Source organism: Sus scrofa, chromosome X, assembly GCF_054392235.1.
Source record: "Sus scrofa isolate SSC_HxYL_T2T_F1_AM1 chromosome X, Sscrofa_HxYL_maternal_Yorkshire_Landrace_v2.0, whole genome shotgun sequence".
NCBI lineage: Eukaryota > Metazoa > Chordata > Mammalia > Artiodactyla > Suidae > Sus > Sus scrofa.
The window spans coordinates 42,793,413-42,815,075 of record NC_139401.1 but is presented as its reverse complement, the minus strand read 5'-3'; positions in this window follow the sequence as shown (position 1 = coordinate 42,815,075).

Genomic DNA, 21,663 nt, shown 5'->3' with positions numbered 1-21,663 from the left:
ATCTAGCCCACATATGAGTACAGAGGCATGGATCATATTACAGTTTGGAAAAATAAGCCACATTCTTATCTTGTTTATCCCAGACGTGAAAGTCTGGGCACACAGTTGGCATTCAATAAACATTTGGCGGATCAAATTGTAATACGTAGGAACTCTCTCGATTTACCAATTTACTAATATTCTAGATAAGGGTTTCGCAAACTATGGCCCTAAGGCCAAATCCCACCCACTGCCTGTTTTTGTAAATAAAGTTTTGTTAAAACATTACCATACTGGAGTTCCCATCATGACGCAGCGGAAACAAATCTGACTAGGAACCATGAGGTTGTGGGTTCCATCCCTGGCCTCTCTCAGTGGGTTAAGGATCCAGCATTGCCGTGAGCTGTGGTGTAGGTCACAGATGCGGCTCGGATCTGGCATTGCTGTGACTGTGGTATAGGCCGGCAGCTGTAGTCCCGATTAGATCCCTTGCCTTGGAACCTCCATATGCCACCAGTGTGGCCCTAAAAAGACAGAAAAGATTCGTTTCTGCTGAGCCACGACGGGAACTCCAAGACTCATCTCTTAAGAGGTGAAATTATGGCTGTCAATTTGGTCCTCGCAAATTAGGAGTCTCTAAAGATAAAGAGATATATGATTATGATCAGGAGGAAGATTTCTGAAGGATGCCAAAAACTACTTGAGGGGGAGTTCCCGTCCTGGTGCACGAATCCGACTAGGAACCATGAGGTTGCAGGTTCGGTCCCTGCCCTTGCTCAGTGGGTTAAGGATCTGGCGTTGCCGTGAGCTGTGGTGTGGGTCACAGACGCGGCTCACATCCCACATTGCTATGACTCTGGCGTAGGCCGACGGCTACAGCTCTGATTTGACTCCTAGCCTGGGAACCTCCCTATGCCGCAGGCGCCGCCCTAGAAAAGACAAAAAAAAAAAAAAAAAAACTAATTGAGGAAAGCAGAGGAAGTCAAGGAGCACCAAAGACATAATTACTCCTTAAATATATAGTAGGATTTTCATGGGGATGAATTGGGTCATTTTTCTTTACCTCTTAGAAGACAAAAATACAGTAATCATTTTAAATTAAAACTGCAGTATCTTTAGATCTTCATTAGAAAGAAATTATTTTCTTTCAAGAGAAGAAAACAATGGAGGAGGTGTATAGTGGAAAGGGTAGGGATTTTCTACTAGGGAACATTGAGAAAGGAACAAGATAGCAATCTGAGAGAGGCTGAGACAATTTCCCAGCCTTGAAGTGAGAGCCAGGCAAGCTGGACGATTTCTTAGAATCTCTCTTAATTCAAATACGACATGATAAGGCTCTGAGACTCAAGAATATATCATCTGTCATGGTCCTAACTCAAACTGTCATTGTTTTTGAGCATCACTGGGTAACTTAGAAAACGCATTAGGAGTTCCTGTTGTGGCTCAGGGGTAATGAACCCGATTAGTATCCATGAGGACATGGGTTCAATCCCTGGCTACGCTCAGTGGGTTAAGGATCTGGTGTTGAGCTGCAGTGTAGGTCACAGACATGGCTCAGATCTGGCGTTGCTGTGGCTGTGGTGTAGGTCTAGCTCCGATTAGACCCCTAGCCTAGGAACTTTCATATGCCATGGTTGTGGCCCTAAAAAGACAAAAACACAAAAAAAAAGTAAAGAAAGGAAAGAAAGAGAAAGAAAGAAAGAAAGAAAGAAAGAAAGAAAGAAAGAAAGAAAGAAAAGAAAGAAAATGAAGAAAGAAAGAGAGAGAGAAAGAGGGAAAGAGAGAAAAGAAAGAAAGGAAAGAAAGAAAGAAAAAGAAAGAAAGAAAAAGAAAGAAAGAAAGAAAGAAAGAAAGAAAGAAAGAAAGAAAGAAAGAAAAGAATGAAAAAGAAAGAAAGAAAGGAAGGAAGGAAAAGAAAAAGAACGAAAGAAAGAAAGGAAGGAAGGAAAAGAAAAAGAAAGAAAACTTCATCAAACCAAAGTATAAAGGAAAGCTTAGATGTCAAACACTTGGAAAGTTGCCTCCTTAGGTAGGTTCATTCCTAGGTATTCTTTTTCATGTAAAATGCAATTCTTTCCTTAATTTTCTTTCTGATCTTTCATTGTAACTGTATAAGAATGCAAGAGATTTCTGTGTATTAATTTCGTATCCTGCACCTGTACCAAATCCATTGATGAGCTCTGATGGTTTTCTGGTAGCATCTTTAGGGTTTTCTGTGTATAGTATCCTGTCATCTGCAATCAGTAACGCTTTTACTTCTTTTCCAAATTGGATCCCTTATGTGCCCACCGACAGAGGAAAGGTAAAGAAGATGTGGCACATATATACAATGGAGTATCACTCGGCCGTAACAAGAAGGAAATAATGCCATTTGCAGGAGCGTATCCTACTAAGTGAGGTAAGTCAGACAGAGAAAGACAATTATCATATGATATCATTTATATGTGGAATCTGATTCTAAAAAGATACAAATGAACTTACTTATGAAACAGAAACAGACTCACAAACTTCGAAAACATACTTATGGTTACCAAAGGAGACAGGTGGAGGCTGAGGGTCCAATGAGGAGTTTGGGATTAATGCATACACACTACTATATATAAAATATATCACCAAAAAGGACCTACTGTATAGCACAGGGAACTCTACTCAATATTCTGTAATAAACTTTATGGGAAAAGGAGCTGAAAAAGAATGAGTATGGGTATGATGTAAAACTGAATCACTTTACCGTACACCAGAAATGAATACAACGTTGTAAAGCAACTATATTCCAATAAAATAAAATAAAATAAAATAAAATAAAAACCAAGAAAGTTAATCTGCTTCCTTGGAAGGAAGGAGACAGGATGATGGAAGAAACACCTGCATGACTTCTTCAGTCTTGGAGGAAGCAGTTGGAGTTGGCAAAGCGTATGTTGGGTTTTGACCCTGCTGAGTGACCTTCAATGGCCGCTCCATGGACTGAACCTGTCTGAACCTCCGTTTTCTAATCTGCAAAATAGACATGACAATAAACATGCCAAAGAGTTTTTAGGAAGACTAAATGAGGGCATGTGAGCTAAGTTCTTCAAGGCGGGCCTACAACATGACAGACACCCAGTTAATGCTATATGTTCCCTCCTCCATGCAAACCGTGAAACGGGGTGTGTTTAATTTGAGATGTTCTCATGCAGCCCTTCGCGGGCCCTCTTTGCCTACCCTTTCTCCCCTCCGCCATACTGACATCTACACCCCAAGTTTCCGTTTGAGTGGCTCGTCAACAGAGGCTGGGTAGATAAGAGATGCTCCTACTCTCAGGGACGAGGAGAAAACAGACCAGAAACCAGGAGACCTCTGAGCGTCATGAGGTGCTTGGCAAGACGGCAGGCAGGCAGTCTCAGCCATCAGCTGGCCTTTCTGCTGGCCTCGCTGTGCTTCGATGGGGCGGGCCTGGGGACAGCTGCCTCCCTATTGCTAAATCCAAAGAAGTGATTGGAATGGCGAAAGATAAGCTACTGGCACTGACCGATGCTTTTGCATTCTCAGGCTACCCTTCTTGGTCATTTAATACACCTAAGAGGCACAGGGTGGCTCTCTCTCCAGGGCCATCTGACTTCATCCTAGAAAGAAATCTTCCTAGAAATGTTGTGAATTCCAGCTATGCCAGCAGAGAGGGCACTCAAGCTCAGTGCAGTGAGCCTGGCTTTGCCTGGCTACCACGAACCCTAGCTATGTCTTGGCTCCTTAGTACATATTTCTGAAGATCATTTAGATAAGTGAGTTATGGTTGGCTGGGTGCAAAAGAGTCACAAGTGGCCACAAATTCTTCCCCTCCCACAGCGAGGCGTAGCCTATTTCTGCACCCGTTGATTTTGGGTCGGCCTTGTGATTTGCTTTAGATAATGGAGAGTTAGGCAACAGGCTGCAAACAGAAGCTTGAAAAGCACTCGATATTTCAGCTGGTGCCATTCTGGTCCAGCCAGTCCACAGCAGACAAGCGACTGACCCCAGACCATAGAGAGGTTGGCTGGACAGTTGCCTGTTTTTGTAAATAAAGTTTTATTGGAAAACAGCTAAGCTCATTCATTGACTACTATCTATGGCTTCCTCGTGCTATATTGGCAGGGTTGAGTCATTGGGGCAGAAATTGGATTGCTCCCCAAAACTAAAATATTTACATCTAGCCCTTTACAGAAAAAGTTGGCTCACCTTTGCCTTAGACAAATGAGGAAGTCCAGTCAAGACCAACAGAAGCACCCCCCTAGCTAGTCCCAGCCTAAATTGCCAATCCATCGACTTATGAATTAAACAATGGGGAGTTCCTGTTGTGGCTTGGTGTGTTAAGAACCTGACATAGTGTCCATGAGAACTGGGGTTCGACCCCTGGCCTCACTCAGTGGGTTAAGGATCTGGTGTTGCCGCAAGCTGTGGCATAGGTCTCAGATGCAGTTCAGATCCAGTGTTGCGGTGGCTGTGGTGTAGCCCTCAGCTGCAGCTCTGATTCGACCCCTAGCCCAGGAACTTCCATATGCCTCAGGTGTGTCCCTAAAAAGAAAAAAGGAGTTCCCGTTATAGAGCAGTGGAAACAAATCCGACTAGGAACCATGAGGTTGTGGATTCAATCCCTGGCCTCGCTCAGCGAGTTAAGGATCCGGTGTTGCCTTGAGCTGTGGTGTAGGTTGCAGACGCAGCTCTGATCTGGCGTTGCTGTGGCTGTGGTGTAGGCCGGCGGCTACAGCTCTGATTAGACCCCTAGTCTGGGACGCTCCATATGCCAAGGGTGCAGCCCTAAAAAGACCAAAAAAGAAAAAAAAAAAAGACAAAAAATTGGTGGCTTTGGAGTTCCCTAGTGGCCTAGTGGCTTAAGGATCCAACATTGTCACTGCTGTAGCTGAAGTCACTGCTATGGCATGGATTCTATCCCTGGCCCAGGAACTTCTGCATGCCACAGGCACAGCCAAAAACTACACAAACAAAAAACAATGGTGGTTTAAGCAACTTAATCTTGGAGTAATTTGTTGTGTAGCAAAAACGAACTTGTGCGGTCGCATGAAGTTTTCTTAAAGGAGTTTGAGAACTACGTGTAGCTAAAGGAAGCTTCTGAAATCAGATGAAGGTAGCAAGATAGCTAGGCAATATTTTTTGCCTTTAGATTATGACGGTGTTTTGGAAGAGGAAATTGGTTTATTTTCATAATATCCTTGCACATATATGAACAGGAAGCAGAGAAATTTGTCCCAAGAGTTATACATGGGATTCTACGCCGCTCAATCTCTCAGCATCTAGCAGTCACCTCTGTCCCGTGCTAGTAGCGATCGTAGACAGATTAAATAACTGGACGTCACGGATGCAAGAGACAACAGAGATTTGCAAATAAAGACCCTCGGATATTAAATTTTGACAAAACTTTTGTTAAAAACGGCGAGACGCTGCTTTTCTTGATAACTATAAATATGGATGTGTTGTCATTAACGTGGCTCACTTTCCCATCTGAATGCACTGAACCCCCAAGTTAAATAAAGGTTTTTGGTTTTTTTGTTTGTTTGTTTGTTTGTTTTAAGTCTGTGAAGAAGGCATCCTCTGTGTGGTAAGAAGAAGGAAGAATTTCTTTTTAAGCCCCAAAGAGCAGATGTGTTCTTTCTGTGGGAGCAATTGAAACTATATTTCCCCTGCCCCATGATTCCAAGCCTCCAAACTCTGGAACACAGAATGCTTTTTATTTTATTTTATTTTTAAATGTTTTGGCCGCACCTGGAGTATGTGGAAGTTTCTGGGCCAGGGATCAAACCTGTGCCACAACAGTAACCAGAGCCACAGAAGCGACCACACCAGGTCCTTAACCCACTGAGCTGCCAGGGAACTCCCCAGAATACCTTTGAGAAAGAGGAACACCTCATCATGTTTATATGCAAATTGCTTATTCTTAATTATTCTTTGTGTCTCGTTTGAAAAAGCTCACATAAACCAAGGGACCCCATGTGCCTAGAAGGCTCAAAAGAAAATATTTTTGATTGGTGGATTGCCAAGATTTATGTAAGAAAATAAGACATGGTGGTTCCTTCCACTGCGTGAAGGAACTAAAGCCAGAAATTACATAAAGCTATCCAATGAATCATCATTAAATCTAAATTTTGTGCACACAATTTCTTGGCACCCAAACCTCGCTCAAACTAAATCTTCACTCGCTCATAAACATTCCAAAAATTAAAACTGCGAAGATTTTTAGTCACTTATTATAGCCTGGGTTTCTATGGATATTTTTCTTCTGAAAACATATGATTCATATGATCATCACAGCCTTTTACTCTTGGAAGAAGTCGGAGATTAAATTTGCTTTGTTTCATCTGCTAGGTACCACCTTGCTCACTTTCTGATAAATTCTTAGCAAGTATTTTGCTGTTCTGATGAACGCAGGATATTTGAAATCACTGGATGATAATTCACATTCCATTTTTCAGACTCAATTTTAATTTAAATGGTCTCAAAGAAAAAGCCAGAAAGAAAACATCTTACCTTAAGAGACTTGGCCCAGAATCTTTTCCTTTGTCTGGAAAGAAAAAAAGAAAGATCCCTTCATAATTAAATATTTGCCACCAGGGCTTATATAAACAGTCACTGAAGATGGTCTATATTGGAAAAGAATCTGAAAAAGAATGGATATGTGTATATGTATAACTCACTTTGCTGTACAGCAAAAATCATCACAACATTGTAAAGCAACTGTACTTCAATAAACTTTTAAAAATCCAAAAAATATTCACCCGAATTACCGAGATAATACGTTGCATCTAAGTTATGAAGAAATTATTTGATGATGAAGTAAGACTTCTAATTTAAAAATTAAAAATCAGGAGTTCCCGTCGTGGCGCAATGGTTAACAAATCCGACTGGGAACCATGAGGTCGTGGGTTCGATCCCTGGCCTTGTTCAGTGGGTTAAGGATCTGGTGTTGCCAGGAGCTCTGGTGTAGGTCGCAGATGTGGCTCCCATCCAGCGTTGCTGTGGTTCTGGTGTAGGCCGGCGGCTACAGCTTCAATTAGACCCCTAGCCTGGGAACCTCCATATGCCGAGGGAGCGGCCCAAGAAATGGCAAAAAGACAAAAAAAATTTTAAAAATTTGAAAAAATAAAAATAAAATAAAATAAAATAAAAATTAAAAATCATCTATAACACCCCACAAAAGCACCTTGCTTCTGCAGGCCCCAATGTTTCTTGCCTAAATACTGGTAAATAGCGCATAAAAGGTACAGATATTTTTGCAGAGTCTTGGACATGTAAACGGGTAGGTTAAAAAAATAATAACTCTATTTGTAAAAGGGTCTTCAGCTAACACAAGTCTTTATCTGAGTACACAACTACTGATCTTTTCTTTCCCAGGTCATCGTTATCTTTGTGAAAGAGAGCAAACAGTAAAGCAAGAAATAAGTTAAACTGTAATCAACATCTTAAAAACAAATATACCCTGATTTGAGCCAAAGGCATATATCTTATCTTTGATGTAAATAATAAGTGGGCAGGCATCCAGTTAATTGGTGACATGGAATGGTCCAAAAGTGGCCTGCTTTCAGAACAAGCACATGCAGGTTAAAGCTGTTTATATGTACACAGGTGACCTGAGCTTCTTTGTGCTAGATGTGACGTGTCCTTGCAGGTCAAAATAAATATCTTGCTATATTTCAGTTGATGTGATTTATTATGTAAAAGTATGAGGAGGATTTTTTTTTTTTTTTTGCAATTTCATAGTCATTGAATCATGAAACCCCTGTTTTTCTACTTGCAACATCGGCATAAAGTGTTAGAGTTATTAAGTGTTATTATGTAATTTAAATACAATAATTAAGAAGATGAGGGTGAAAAGAAGGTATAAAGGGAGGACAATCCATTTGGATCAGCACTGAAATCTCCACGAACACGAGGAAGTTTTTCTAAACCCAACATACATGCACATATAACGCTGGTATTTTCCCTATGTTGTCTGCTGGTTTTTAATCAACCTTATTCTCTATCCTCTTCTACTGTATCCTTTGTTGATTCATCTTCCTGCTTCTTTCCTTTCTCCCATTTCTTCACTCATAAAAAATTTCCCCATGAAAAGGGCACAAATGACCAGGACCTGTTCTAATCAGCAAGAAGAATCAGTGCCAAAAACTGACTAATTACTTCATAAAAGGAATGAAATTGCCATGTATATTAGTTTGCTCAGGCTGCCACAGCAAAACACCACAGACTGGGTGGCTTAAACAACAGAAATTTACCATCTCACAGATCTGGAGGCTGGAAATCCAAGATCAAGGTATCTGCAGGTTTAGTTTCTTCTCAGGCCTCTCTCTTTGGCTTGCAGATGGCCACCTTCTCATTGTGTCCTCACATGATTGTCCCTTTGTCTGTGTAATCTGTGTCCTTACCTCCCTTTTTCTTTTTCTTTCCTTGTCCTTTTTTTTTTTTTTTTTTTGCTTTTTAGGGCTGCACTTGCAGCACATGGAGGTTGCCAGGCTAGGAGTCCAATCAGAGCTACAGCTGCTGGCCTACGCCACAGCCACAGCAATGCAGGATCTGAGCTGCGTCTGAGACCTACGCCCCAGCTCATGGCAACGCTGGATTCTTAACCCACTGAGTGAGACCAGGGATGGAACCTGCAACCTTGTGGTTCCTAGTTGGATTCATTCCTGCTGCACCACAACAGGAGCTCCTTTACCTCCCTTTTTATAAGGACACCAGTCGTATTAGATTAGGGCCTACTCTTGTGATCGCATTTTAATTTATTTACCTCTTTAAAAGCCTTGACTCCAAATAATGGCACATTCTCAGGTACTGCAATTTAGGACTTCAACATACAAATCTGGGGGACATAATTCAGCCCATAACACCGTGCTAGCATAAATCAGTGTCCCTCTGTAGAATAAGGTGAAGAGAAGACTTTATGCATATGCAGTACTTCTACTTAGCAGCAGCAGCATCACCACTGTGACCATCTTCCTTTTCTCTCACCTACTTATATTGAAATACAGCATCAGAGAATGTTAGACTAGAAACCACAAACCCTGATCTGGCTTCTGGTCCTGCCTCTGATGCTGTAACCTGGGGTGATTCCTTCAGCTTATTGGGTCTTGGTTTCCCTCTCTGAAGTGCTGGTGGCAAGGAATTCTAGATTTTGTGAAATGCACATCAAAACTACAATGAGGTATCACCTCACACTGGTCAGAATGGCCATCATTAACAAGTCAACAAATAACAAATGCTGGAGAGGAGGTGGAGAAAAGGGAACCCTTCTTCAAGTTCGGTGGGAATGTAAATTTGGTACAACCACTGTGGAAAACAGTACAGATGTTCCTCAGAAAACTAAATATAGAACTACCCTAAGATCCGGCAATCCCACTCCTGGGCATATATCCATATAAAACTTTTATTCCAAAAAAAAAGATACATGCACCCTATGTTATTGTAACACTATTCACAATAGCCAAGACAAGGAAACAACGTAAATATCCATTGACAGATGAATGGATTAAGAAGATGTAGTACATATATACTATGGAATACTACTCAGCCACAAAAAGGACAGAATAATGCATTTGCAGCAACATGGATACAACTAGAGATTACCATACTGAGTGAAGTAAATCAGAAAGAGAAAGACAAATACCACATGATAACACTTATATGTGGAATCTAAAATATGGCACAAACGATCCCATCTATAGAACAGAAACAGGTCATGGACAGGAAGAGCAGACTTGTGGTTGCCAAGGGAGGAGAGGGGAGGAAGTGGGATAGATGGGGAGTTTGGGGTTGGTAGATGCAAACTATTACATTTGGAATGATAAGCAATGGGGTCCTACTGTACCGCACAGGAAACTGTATCTGATCGCTTGGGATAGAACATGATGGAAGATAGCATGAGAAAAAGAATGTACATATAGGTATGACTGGGCCACTATGCTGGACAGCAGAAATTGACATAACACTGTAAATTAACTATAATAAAAAAAATTTGGTCTCTACCTGAAAGTTCATGTTTTCATTTTTTTTCTTTGTCTTTTTCTTTTTTTTTTTTTTTTTTTTTGCCTTTTCTAGGGCCGCTCCCCTGGCATATGGAGGTTCCCAGGCTAGGGGTCCAATCGGAGCTGTAGCCACTGGCCTACGCCAGAGCCACAGCAACTCGGGATCTGAGCTGCGTCTGCGACCTACGCCACAGCCCACAGCAACGCCAGATCCTTAACCCACTGAGCAAAGGCCACAGGGATCGAATCTGCACCTCATGGTTCCTAGTCAGATTCATTAACCCCTGAGCCACGACAGGAACTCCCTCATGTTTTCATTTTTATATTTATGGCCACCTCCATCGGCAAAGTAAGGAAGATTGAAAGTTATTCCAGGATGATTCCTGTTGCTCCCAAATCACGTCCTAGCTCACTTACTACACTATTAAATTGTGCTCTTAAAAATTCCTTCTCGCCGAATGAAACAAGCCAGACAAGGACAAACAAATTCTGCTCGATCTCATATGTGCAGTCTAAATTAATTAAACATGTAGAAACAGAGAATAGAATGGTGGTTGCCCAGGGCTGGGTGGAAGGAGAAGTGGGTAGTGTTGGTCAAATGGTACAAACTTTTAGTTACACAAAATAAGTTCTAGAGATCTGTTTTAAACATAGAGCAGGAGTTCCCATTATAGCTCCGAGGTAACGAATCCGACTAGTATCCGTGAGGATGCAGGTTTGATCCCTGGTCCTGCTCAGTGGGTGACGGATCCAGTGTTGCCATGAGCTGCAGCGTAGGTCACAGATTTGGCTCGGATCTGGCATTGCTGTGGCTGTGGCTATGGCTGTGGCCGGCAGCTGCAGCTCCAATTCAGTCCCTAGCCTGGGAACTTCCATATGCCGCGGTGTGGCCCTAAAGAGACACAAAAAGTAAATAAAAGAAGAAGAAGAAGAAGGTAGATTATATATGGAGTGCTCTTATAAAAAGAAAATAAAACACAAAGGGTGCAAGAGGAAACTTTCAGAGGTGGGTCATAGGTTTATGGCATTAATAATGATCATGATTTCACAGGTGTGTATTTTCCCCAAACACATTAAACTGTATATATTAAATATTTATACATTTTTGTATATTAGTCATACCTCTATAGGGTAATTTTTTAAAGTGCCTTCTTTGGGTGAAGATTTTGCCCCTCTAAGCATCTTGTTAAAAATAGTACTTTTAGGAGTTCCTGCCATGGCTCAGCAGTTAACGAATCTGACTGGTATCCATGAGGTTGCAGGTTCGATCCTGGGCCTCGCTCAGTGGGTGAAAGATCTGGCATTGCCATGAGCTGTGGTGTAGATCGCAGATGCAGCTCGGATCCTACCTTGCTGTGGCTCTGGTGTAGGCTCTAATTCGACTCCTAGCCTGGGAACCTCCTTATGCCACAGGTATGGCCCTAAAAAGACCCCCAAAAAAGTTAGTACTTTTAGAAGGAGCAAGAATGTAAATAATAATGCATAAATAAACATGTAAATAATAATGCAAATAATAATGCATAAATATGTAATGATGCAAATAATAACACATAAATAGCAATGCATCACTCAGCAACAAATGTCTATTTAGCCCTTACCCTACAAGCTATCACTACTAATAATTACAGTGAGAGCTAAAGTTCATTGACTACCCACTCCGTGATGGGTTTCCGTATCCCCTGGTTCTACCACTCAACAGTCCTAAGAAGTAGGTTTTATTATTTCCATTTTGTAGGTAAAAATCATGAGGCTCAGAGAAGTTTATTAGCTTTTCCGGATGTACACAGCTAGTAGATATAAATCATGGTCTCCTTGATAGCACTTTGTCTCTCTGTCATGCCTCGTTATTTCAGAACGGATTCTGACAAAGCTCGTACGCCTAGGACCTTGCAGATTAGGACATGAGCTAAAAGAATAGAAATGAAGTAGGACACGAAGGGGGCAGGAGGCAAGAACTCTACTGTCTTAGAAGCAGGTTGCTGCCCAAACATTATATCACTCATGAGGTTTTATCATCAGCTCCAGAAGGTGATGAAACTACTGACAATATTGACAGTCATGATGATTGCTAGATCAGAAAATCTGAAGAGTTTCAGGATCTCTATGACTACCCAGAGGACCCCAAGCATGAGATAATTTTAAAATAGACCTCGTAGGGAGTTCTTCTTGTGGCTCAGCGGTAATGAATCTGATTAGCATCCTTGAGGACGCGGGCTCAACCCCTGGCCTTCTCAGTGGGTTAAAGGATCTGGCGTGGCTGTGGCTGTGGTGTAGGCTGGCAGCTGCAGCTCTGATTTAATGCCTAGCCTGGGAGCTTGCATATGCCATGTGTGCTGCCCTAAAAAAAAAAAAAAAAAAAAAAAAAAAAAAAAAAAAAAAAAAAAGACCTCGCGAGAAATTTTAAATCCATCTTGAGGACTGGCCTTTTTAGTGCTAAGTTGTTGCTGTTTATAAAATTAATGTATAGTCATCATTGGAAATTTGGAAAGTACCGAAAAGTATGAGGAAGAAAATACAGTAGCCTGTATCCCTATTTTCAGTGATAATAAAGTATTTGTGAATGTCATTCTGGTTATTGGTTCCATGAAATTTTAACATTGGTTCCATGGAATTTTAACATATACTTACTATATGTTTGATTTTCTTCCTGCGTTTTAAACTTAAAAACGGTATTTTGTCTCTAAATTCCTTGTGAACATTATTAATGATTCGATACCCTTTTATTATTGAGATATATCATTTAGTTGACCAATGTTAGATTGCTTCCATTTTTCACGTACAAAGAGATGTTTGAATTTAGAATGATTACTGCGGAGGATACGTTCCCAGAATCAGAAGAGAGGAACATGCTTAAGACTGGTGGTAAATATTGCCAAATTGCTCTCACAAAGAGAAGTCTTATTTTTATTTCCACTGGCAATGTAGATAAACACTCATTCCCTTTTCTTGCCAGTTTGGGGTTTCATCGCTTCTCATCTTCTTTAATTTGATAGGAAAAAACAGATTCTAATTGTTACTTTTAGTTTGCAGTTATTAGATTACTATCGCAAGCGTACTTAGTAATCAAATTTAGAATTTTGAAGAATATATACTCATAACATGGACTCATTTAGGTTTTGAGGTCGTATTTCTTTTTGTGTTCCATTTCCATTTCTCCTTAATTTACAAAAATGTATCCACATGCTGTGTATAAATGTTTATTGAAAATAATTTTCTCAACTTGTCTCATTTGTATATAATGATTCTTGACATGCAGCTTTTTATTTCTATCAATCAGATCTGTGTTTCCAAGCATAGTTTTAAATTTAAACTTAGAAATTCTAAACATGGAGGGATTAAGTAAATATTTTTGTCTCATTTTTTGTATCTACTTTCTGTGTTTGTGTGTGTGTGTGTGTTTGCTTGGTTTTGATTTACAGTCATTCTTTATTCCAATTGAAATTTATTCCAAATGTTTGGGGTGGTAAAGATATAAACTGATTTTGTTCCCAAATAGCAGAGCAACTTTCCAGCCCATTTTAGTGATTAATTCCTCCTCTTGGCCACTGATTTATGACGCCACCTTTATTATACATTACATGACTACCTGTCAATGATGTACAGATGTATTGATCTGTTAAGGAATTCTTGCATCAGCTTAAAAAGGGGTTTTAATAATAGAACCTTTACAATGCATGCTAAGAAATTATTTTAGATTTCTGTGTCCATTCAAAAAGGAATCACAGGGACCTAAAACAATTTTTCGACAGGAAAAAATATATGAAGCAACAGTTTTCAAACACTGGACCTCAGGCAGTGGAGGCCTGAGAGAGGATAAACAAAAGAGTTGAGCAAGTTGGGCTTGCTGCTTAAAAAGAATTTCCTGGCAGCAATTCAGGGTGGGAGAACCCCGAGGAAGCTTGGTGATTTCCCTGAGTTGAGTTTTCAGGACATTTACTGAAGAGGAGCACGTCCAAAGAGAGCTTTTGAAGAGATCTGCGTAGGGGCCCCTCAACTCTTCAAATGAGAGGTGATCAGTGTATGTACATAAAAGAACTGCCAGAAATTCAATGGAACTACCCCAAAACAGCGGAAGGAACAATCTCTAGAACATGCACTAACTCATAGTCTGTGTTCCTAGTAGCCCGGGAGCAAAACCTCCCAATTCACAGGATATCCAAGAGCATAACAGCGTGGATATTGACTGAAGCGTGAAATAAAAATTAGACCTTCACTCAAGGCTGTTCAGATCTCATCTGACAAAACTGAAAACATAGCCTTAAAATAATCAAATTGTTTTCAAGTAGGTTAACTATATCTTAGAACAAAGCATGATTTTTTTTTTTTTTTTGCATTTTTAGGGCTGCACCTGCAGCATGTGGAAGTTCCCAGGCTAGGGGTTGAATCAGAGCTGCAGCTGCAGGCCACAGCCACAGGCACAGGGAAGCTAGATCAGAGCCACATCTCACGGCAATACCAGATCCTTAGGCTTAACCCACTGAGCAAGGCCAGGGATTGAACCTGCATCTTCATGGATACTAGTCAGGTTCGTAACCTGCTGAGCCAGAACAGGAACTCCTGAAATTTTTTTTTAGGAATACAAAAATATGCAACTACCCACAAGGTAAAATTCACAATGTCTAACAACCAATCCAAAATTATCAGGCTTGCTGGGACAATGAGGCAAGAATATACAATAGAGAAAAGACAGTCTCTTCTATAAGTGGTGCTGGGAAAACTGGACAGTTATATGTAAAAGAATGAAATTAGAATATTCTCTAACACCATCACAAAAATAAACTCAAAATGGATTAAAGACCTAGATGTAAGACTGGATGCTCTAAAACTCTTAGAGGAAAACATGGGCAGAACATTCTGACATCGCACCAAAATCTTTTTCTTTTTCTTTTTTTGCCACCCCACGGATTATGGCATTCCCAGGCCAAGGATCAGATCCGAGCCGCAGTTTTGATGTAGGCTGTAGCTGTGGCAATGCAGGATCCTTAACCCATTGTGCCGAGCCCAGGATAGCAATATCTTTTTTGGTCCACCTCCTAGAGTAGTGAAAATAAAAACCAAAGTAAACAAAATGGACTAATTAAACTTAAAAGCTTTTGCACCACAAAGGAAACCAAAACCAAAATGAAAAGACAATCTACAGAGTGGAAGAAAATATTTTCTTTTTTTTTTTTTTTGTCTTTTTGCCATTTCTTGGGCCACTCCTGCGGCATATGGAGGTTCCCAGGCTAGGGGTCAAATCGGAGCTTCAGCTGCCAGCCTACGCCAGAGCCATAGCAACGCAGGATCCGAGCTGCGTCTGCGACCTACACCACAGCTCATGGCAACGCCGGAACCTTGACCCACTGAGCAAGGGCAGGGATCGAACCCTCAACCTCATGGTTCCTAGTCAGATTCGTTAACCACTGCGCCACGACGGGAACTCCAAGAAAATATTTTCAAATAAGGATAACATCCCAAACAAAGGATTAACATCCAACATACCTCAATAGCAAGAAAACAAACAACCTTATTAAAAAAAAAATACAGGCAGAGAAACTGAATAGACACTTTTCCAAAAAGAAATGTGGATTGCCAAGAGGCACATAAAAATATGCTCAACATTACTGATCATCAGGGAAATGCAAATCAAAACCTCAATGAGATATTACCTCATACCTGTCAGAATGGCTGTCATCAAAAAGACTGCAAATAACAAAGTTGATGTGGATGTGAAGAAAAGGGAATCTTTTTACACCGTGAGTTGGAATGCAAATTGGTGCAGCCATTGTGGAAAACAGTATGGAGGTTTCTCAAAAAACTAAAAATAGAACTAATGTATGACCCAGCAATTCCATTCCAGAAAATATATCCAAAAAAGAGAAAAACACTAATTAAAAAAGATACATGGGAGTTCCCATTGTGGTGCAGCGGAAACGAATCCAACTAGGAACCATGAGGTTTGATCCCTGGCCTCGCTCAGTGGGTTAAGGATCCGGCGTTGCCGTGAGCTGTGGTGTAGGTCACAGACGCGGCTCGGATCCCCAATTGCTGTGGCTGTGGTGTAGGCCGGTGGCTACAGCTCTGATTGGACCCCTAGCCTAGGAACCTCCATGTGCCATGGGTATAGCCCTAAAAAGAACAAAAGGAAAAAACAAGCAAACAAACAAAACCCAAAAAGATACATGCACCCCAGTGTTCATAGCAGCATTATTTACGATTGCCAAGATGTGGAAGGAACCTAAGTGTACATCAAGAGATGAATGGATAAAGATGTTACACACACACACACACACACACACACACACACGCACACACACACAATGGAATACTAGTAAGCCATAAAAAGAACAAAATTTTGCTATTTATAACAATATAAATGGACTTAGAGGACATCATGCTAAGTGAAATAAGCCAGAAAAAGAAAGAGGAATACTGTATGATATTACTTTATGTGGAATTTTAAAAACATAACAAACTAATGAATATAACAAAAAAAGAGACTCAGAGATTTAGAGAACAAATGAGTGGTGACCTGTAGTGGGGACGGGCAACATAGGTGTGAAAGAATGGAAGAAAGAGAAAAAAATTAGAATGGTTGTCTTTTGTAGTATTAGTTATATATGGTTAAGACTAATAAACTATTTGGAATATTAAATAAATATTTGGTGATTTTTATAATACTAAAAAATGAATATGCAGAGTTTCCATTGTGATGCAATGGGATCAGTGGTGTCTCTGGAGCACTAGGGCCAAGGTTTGATCCCTGGGACCTGGCACAGTGGATTAAGGATCCGGCAGGTCGCAACTGCGGCTCAGATCTGTTCCCTGGCCAGAGAACTCCATGCGGTGTGGGGTTGTGAAAAAGAAAAAAAAATTTTTTTTAATGCACATGCTCTTTTTTAAACCTGAGTAATATTCCAGTGCAGATATATATACCACATCTTCTTAATCCATTCTTCTATTGATGGACACTTAGGTTGCTTCCATGTCTTGGCTATTGGAAACAGTGCTGCCATGAACACTGGGTACATGTATCTTTCTGAATACATGTTTTTGTTTTCTTTGGATACATAGCCAGGAATGGAATTGCTGGATCATATGGTAGTTTTATTTTTAGCTTTTTGAGGAAACTCCATACTGTTTTCCAAATTGGCTGTGCCAATTTACCTTCCCATCAGCAGTGTACGAGGGTTCCCTTTTCTCCACATCCTTGCCAATACTTGTCATTTGTGTTCTTCTTGATGACAGCCATTCTGACAGGTGTGAGGTGTTGTCTCATTGAGGTTTTGATTTGCATTTCCCTGATGATTAGCGGTGTTGAGCATGTTTTCACATATCGGCTGGCCATCTATATGTCTTTTTTGGAAAAACATCCATTCAGATCTTCTCCACATTTTTAATAGGGTTGTTTGTTTTTTTGATATTGAGTTAATGAGCTATTTATATATATATATAAACCTCCATATACTCCCTAATATTATAACCGTGGCATATGGAGGTTCCCAGGCTAGGAGTTGAATCTGAGCTGAAGCTGCCAGCCACAGCCACAGCCACAACCACAGCAACACCAGATCCAAGCCGTGTCTGCGACCTACATCACCGTTCACAGCAACAAGGGATCCTTAACCCACTGAACAAAGCCAGGGATTGCATTTGCATCCTCATGGATGCTACTCAGTTTCATTTCCGCTAAGCCACAATGGGAACTTCCACTGTTTATATATTTTGGATATTAACCTTTTATCAATCATATCATTCGAAAATATGTTCTCCCATTCAGTATGCTGTCTTTTTGTTTTGTCAACGATTTCCTTCTCCCTGCAAAAGTCCTTAGGTTTAATCGGGTCCCATTTGTTTATTTTTGCTTTTGCTTCCCTTGCATTAGGAGACAGGTCCAAAAAATATTACTACAGTTTCTGTCAAAGAGTGTTCTGCCTGTGTTTTCTTCTAGGAGTTTTATGGTTTCTAACCTTACATTTAGGTCTTTAATTTATTTTGAATTTATTTTTTATATGGTGTGAGAAAGTACTCTAAGGTCATTCTTTTACATATAGCAGTCCAGTTTTCCCAGCACCACTTACTGAAAAGACTGTCTCTTCTCCATTATCTGTTCTTGCCTTCTTTGTCATAGATTTTTTTTTTTTTTGCCTCTTTTGCTTTTTTTTTTTTTTTTTTTTTTTTGAGGGCCACATTCGTGGCATATGGAGGTTCCCAGGCTAGGGGTCAAATTGGAGCTGTAGCCACCAGCCTACACCACAGCCACAGCCACAGCCATGCCAGAACCTTAACCAGCTGAGCAAGGCCAGGGATTGAACCCACAACCTCATGGTTCCTAGTCGGATTCATTTCCCCTGCGCCACGAGGGGAACTCCCTTTGTCATAGATTAATTGACAATAAGTGTGTGTGTGCTTATTTATGAGCTCTTTATTCAGCTCCGTTGATCTGTGTATCTGTTTTTGTGCAAGTGCCATATCATTTTCATTACTGCAGCTTTCTAGAATTGTCTGAAGTCAATAAGTATGATTTCTCTATCTCTATTCTTCTTTCTTCCAATTGTTTTGGCTAATCAGGGTCTTTTGTGTTTCCATACATATTTTTAAAATATTTGTTCCAGTTCTGTGAAAAATGCCATTGGTATGTTGGTAGGGATCACATTGAAACTGTAGATGCTGTGTCTAGTATGATCATTTTAACAATATTAATTCTTCCAATCCACTCATGTATATATGTTTCCATTTTTTGTATTGTCTTCAATTTCTTTTATTAGCATCTTAGTTTTCTGATGATAGGTATTTTACCTCCTTAGATTTATTTCTTTGGTACTGTATTCTTTTTGATGCAATTGTAAATGGGATTGTTTCTTTAATTTCTCTTTCTGATAGTTTGTTGTTAGTGTATAGCAATGCAACATATTTCTGTGTATTAATTTTGCATCTTGCAACTTTACCAAATTGACTGATGAGCTCTAGTAGTTTTTTGGTGGTGTTTTTAGGGTGTTCTATGCCATGTTGTCAGCAAACAGTAACAGCTTTACTTCTTCCTTTTCAATTCGGAATAACGTTTTGTCATTTGCAACAACATGGATGGATCTGGAGGGTATTATGCTAAGTGAAATAAGCCAGCCAAAGACAGACAAATACTGTATGTTATCACTTGAATGTGGAATCTAAAAAAATAAAAGAAATGAATGAATATAACAAAACAGAAACATACTCACAGATATAGAGAAGCTAGTGGTTACCAGTGGGGAGAAGGCGGGGGGAGAGGCAAGATAGGGCTAGGGGATTAAGAGGTACAAACTAGTATATATAAACTCAATAAGCTACAAGGACATATAGTACAGTATAGGGAAATAGCCAATATTTTACCATAACTTTGGAGTATAATCTATAAAAATGTTGAAAAAAATGTTGTGCACTATAACTTGTACTGAAATTAATACAATATTGTAAAACAACTATATTGTAATAAAAATGCAAAAAAAAAGGCACATGCCCTTTGACTGTATGCCTGTCTTGGAGACCTCCTTCTTACAAATAAAATATAAATATAATATTTGTACCAAAATGCTTGTTGCTATGTGGTTCATAGAGATAGAGCACTAGAAACAAATGGAATCAAAGAGAGAATGGTTGACTGTGTTATGTCCATCAACTGTAGACTATTATCCCGTCATTAATAAAAAAGGTACCCCTTGATTTGAAGGGATTTTTATAGAAATGTTGAGAAAAAAGCTGCAAAAACCTGGTGTGTAATATGATCCACTTAACAAAAATAAACTATGACAAACACCCTGAGGTGTGTACGTATATATATGATTATGTAGCTTGGTAAGAAATGTGGAAGGATACATAGGAAGTAGTCAACATGGTGTGTGAGAGTGCACTTGCACGTGTGTGTGTGTGTGTGTGTGTGTGTTGAGAAGTGGTGTGGGTGATAGTGGAGCGAGGAGGTGGATGGAGGTGCCAAGCGAAAATGAGAAAGGGAGCAAAAAGTTTGCACTATTGAAATACATGTACATGAAAACATGTATGTTGTCACATAAAATGTGTAAAATACCATATGATAGCAATTATATCTGGAATCTAATGCAGCCCAAATAAACCTGTCCACAGAAAAGAAACTCATGGACTTGAAGAATAGTCTTGTGGTTGCCGAGGAGGAGGAGGGAGTGGGATGGACTGGGAGTTTGGCGTTAATAGATGCAGACTATTGCCTTTGGAAGGGATGAGCAATGAGATCCTGCTCTGTATCTAGTCACTTATGATGGAGCATGATAATGTGAGAAAAAGAGCGTATATATGTGTGTGTGACTGGGTCACTTTGCTTGTACAGTAGAAAATTGACAGGACATTGTAAACCAACTCTAATGGAAAAAATAAAAAACATTTAAAAATAAAATAAAATGTATTTTAAAAGAATATTATATGGAGTTCCTGTCGTGGTGCAGTGGAAACAAATCCGACTAGGAACCATGAGGGTGCGGGTTCGATCCCTGGCCTCGCTCAGTGCGTTGAGGATCTGGCGTGGCCGTGAGCTGGGGTGTAGGTGGCAGATGCGGCTCAGATCCTGTGTGGCTGTGGTTGTGGTGTAGGCTGGCAGGTGCAGCTCCGATTGGACACCTAGCCTGGGAACCTCCATATGCCGAGGGTGCGGCCCTAAAAGGACAAAAGCCAAAAAAAATTAAAAAATAAAAGAATGTTATAAATAAAGTTTTGTGTGCTTCATATCCAGACTTAAAACACCTTTGGAATGCGAAGCTGGCTCTTACAGATGTCTTTTGTTTTGAGAGCCCTGAGCTAAATAAAGGAAGAATTGTTTTCCTCTAGGAAGGAAGGATTTCAGGATCATTCATAACTTCTGATCTTACTGCCAAGAAAATATCAGAACCTCAATCTATGAAATCCATTCTTTTGTTTTATGTCTATATACACACGCCCCCTCTCCACTGCTTTATCTCAGGCATAGACATCTGAGCAACTTATTTTAAAATATTTGTTGTTATCATCAGAATTAGATATTTTACGGTTGTTACGGAAGCAACTAGAGGCAAATATAATAAAATTTGCCCCAGATAAAATTTTTTACTGCCTTGGATGGTTTGGGTCTGAGCAATTATCTTCAAAAATCAAATAAACAAGCTGTGTTTCCCCTAGAATTTAAATAACATCTACTTTTTTCTCAGGACAGTGGGTTCGAGCCTTGTCATATGCTATTTTACTATAAAGGGGTCCTAGATATCCAGCACCTTAGGAAAAACATGATTCAGAATGACTTAAAGGGCACCAGCTAATTGAAAAGTTGTGTCTCGAATCAGCGGATGGGCTCAATAGCACAGGAAAAAAATACAGGCAGTATTTAAGGCTGAAGCACACAGGATAATGGACAAGCTGCTGCTCCCTACCCCTAAAAATCAAGTGAACAAACAAGCAAAACCAGAAGGCTTCTTTTGGAGAAGCGACATTTTCTGGGGTACGTAAAAGAAATAGAGGGACTATCTTCGGTTGTTTTTATATGAAAATGAGAGAAGAATGTGGCCAAGAAAAATAAAAATATAGTTCAAGCACAAGTTTGAAAAAATCTAACAACCCTAGAAACTTGTTGCTGTTTGAAATTAACATGTATTTGAATCTCAGCCTCTAGGAATTTTATAGAAAGTTAACCTCAAGCTTAATTGTTTCTGATCATACTGTAGTGGATACCTTGCCTGCACAATCGAAA